The following is a 2,672-nucleotide window of genomic DNA, read 5'->3' as shown; positions in this document are numbered from 1 at the left end:
ATGCTCGTGTGTCAGATGCAGATTGACTTGATTAGATTGATCCGCAGCTTAGAAAAGCAGTAGTTATAAAATATAGAAGTTGCGCAATAAATTTGAATTGGTATGTATGCCATGTATTGATTACAAAGCCCTAGAAAGGGAGATTTTGCATAACACAGACTGCTTTAAGATATTTTTCTTCTGAATCAGTGATATCAATAATGAGTATGGTGTAGATCCTGGTAGATCTAATGTTGATGAGTGCATAATGATTCTTTGACGTAGTCACTATTGGTACGTAGTAGTACACGTGATCGTACATGTAACTGAACATAGTAACAGTAATTGTGAAGACTTAATTGACCATTGCTAACTGTTTTGAAAGTGAGATCGAAATCTGTTCAAATTGACCATTTCACACATTACATTATGCAGCATTGTATTTTACCTAATTTTGTAATCATATACATTGGCCTGGCAAGTACAATGTCGTAGGATATGATAGCGAAGATTCTGATTGGCATTTTTTCATTATTTCTAGACCCAGGTCAAATTATTTTTTAAGGTCGTTTTTGCCTCAGCTGTCCTTCATTCATCTAAGCAATGGCTCCTGCCAAATTTTTAACACTAAACAATCCTGCATTCTACGTCATATCCTAGAATCAGAACGCTAACCTGTTTTATTCAGTTCCATTTAGAGGTGCATCAAGTAGGATAACACCTAGCTGTTAATTATTGTGAAATGTTGCTTATTACAATTTGTATGCTATTGTATTGGCACTACATGCTATGCTATTATTGCTAATGCTGCTCAGGGCAGTCTCAAAGACTAAAAAAAGCCCAAGGCAATGTAAGTGAAATATCTTCTCCCTCCAATGTTTATACATATATATCCTAAGTCGTTGCCAGGTTAATTAATATTGGTGCTACTGGTATGCCTGCCACTTTCATAGCTTTTAACTTGTTAGCACATCAGAAAAGTGGCTTTTGAGACACCCCTGAAACTTCTTCCATGTGAGTTGTTCATATGTCTTGATATGCAGACATCAAGTGTTGCATATTACACACAAGGAGCTTTTGTTACACAGAAGTGAACATGTTTAAAAAAAAAGTCTGCACACAAAAAAAGGTGGTTGGTTTGGTTGTTAGCCATTGCATCATGTGGATGATTATGTTACAGCCCATGTTTGTGTTACAGCATGTTCTGATGCATACAGCAATAGTGAGCATGTTCCCAGATCTTTTCTTACAAACTTTACAAAGCTTGAACTGTTCCTGGGTGTTGTCTATGCAGTTGATTAGTGGATGAGTTTTTGCCACCTGATGGGTCTTTTTGTTTATGTGATTCAGCTTGCATTTCAAAATCATGACATAATGCCAAAAACATGAGTGCCAACAAACTCATGTCAGTTTGGAAATGACAATGTATGGTTTCAGTTGAAGTAAAAGCCATGTTCATGTAACTAATGCCACCTCAGTGTGTATTGCCTGCATACCAGAGTAGCAATGTTGGACAGACCAGCTTGAGACAAGATTTATATGTTAAGAACAGGGAAGACCAAATTTGGGTTTAATTACCAGTTACTGCTGCCAGGATGTAAAAATGGTGTTTGAATTGCCACTGGTTACAATATTGTACTTACTTGATAAAACTGTCATCTAAGAGGACTGTCATCATATTGAACAAATTTGTTACTGTAACAGCAGACCAATAAATTGCACGGAAACTGTAAAACTTTGTTGTCTTTTCTTCAGACAGGCCAGTCTTCCCTTGGGTGGATATCCACACATTTATCCACAAGCTCTCATTCCCCTACAAAAAATGGGTTTATGACATTTTATTGTTCTTACTGGGTTACTCCTTGTAATTTCAAATCAAGATAAAAAATCTTAAATGAACTATCTTTTGAACTATACTGGACTCCAAATGAAAGACAGGTGTCATAAAATCAGCCATAGGAAATTTCACAAACACAAGCATCGGTGGGTATCAACCATTGGTTTACTTATCAATTGATACATCTACATCAAGTTTGACCAGATTCCAACATCTTTATAATAAAACAAACAAAAAAGAGCGAGACTGCAGACAACAGGAAAGGTGTCCTTGACAACATCTCCATGACAATGACTGATAGGAAGATCAGATTACATCATCACACTACATCAGACAAATGTACTTGTATATCATACACAAGATTCAATATCTCAGTCAAGGGAAGCATGTACATAAATGTACATCCAATTACATACGTATATAGTTTGTGCTACTGGACTAACATCTAATTACTTGTGCTCAACAATCCTCCAACTGCAAATCGCAATACAAACAGTAAGAAACAGTGCTAGGTTACCTTGCTTTTTAAGTCGCATAGTTTGGGCTCATTGACTTGTTTCATCTTAATCACCGCTGAAAACTTTAAGCTTGAGTACACTTGACACTACATCAATAGACCAGTGCTTCACTTTCTGACAAGTCATGCAAAAACTGATGAAGCACTTCCAGATCTCCACATATTTACCCCATAAATCACCTCAACCACAGTACGCACTCAGCAGAGAGAGTTAACTATAATTACACAAGCTGCCTTCATCAGGAATCTGACAGCACTGTCATTTATCAAAGTAAGAAATCTTACCAGTGAATCACACTGAAGTTGCACTATTAGACCTTAGAAGACAAATCTTCACAA

The 2,672-nt window shown here is 36.6% G+C and overlaps 1 protein-coding gene across 1 annotated transcript in view; it reads left to right on the top strand.

Annotated features, from left to right (window-relative positions):
- The window catches only part of LOC118409067 (poly [ADP-ribose] polymerase 2-like), a gene marked incomplete in the record, with an annotated part of 9,509 nt that extends 7,795 nt beyond the window's left edge, over nt 1-1,714 (top strand). Inside the window, 1 exon segment of the mRNA XM_035809935.1 lies at nt 16-1,714.
- Nucleotides 1,715-2,672: the final 958 nt, after the last annotated feature.

This window comes from Branchiostoma floridae, unplaced genomic scaffold (assembly GCF_000003815.2).
Source record: "Branchiostoma floridae strain S238N-H82 unplaced genomic scaffold, Bfl_VNyyK Sc7u5tJ_952, whole genome shotgun sequence".
NCBI lineage: Eukaryota > Metazoa > Chordata > Leptocardii > Amphioxiformes > Branchiostomatidae > Branchiostoma > Branchiostoma floridae.
Note: the sequence above shows the minus strand (reverse complement) of the source record. Positions and strands in the feature narration are given on the sequence as shown.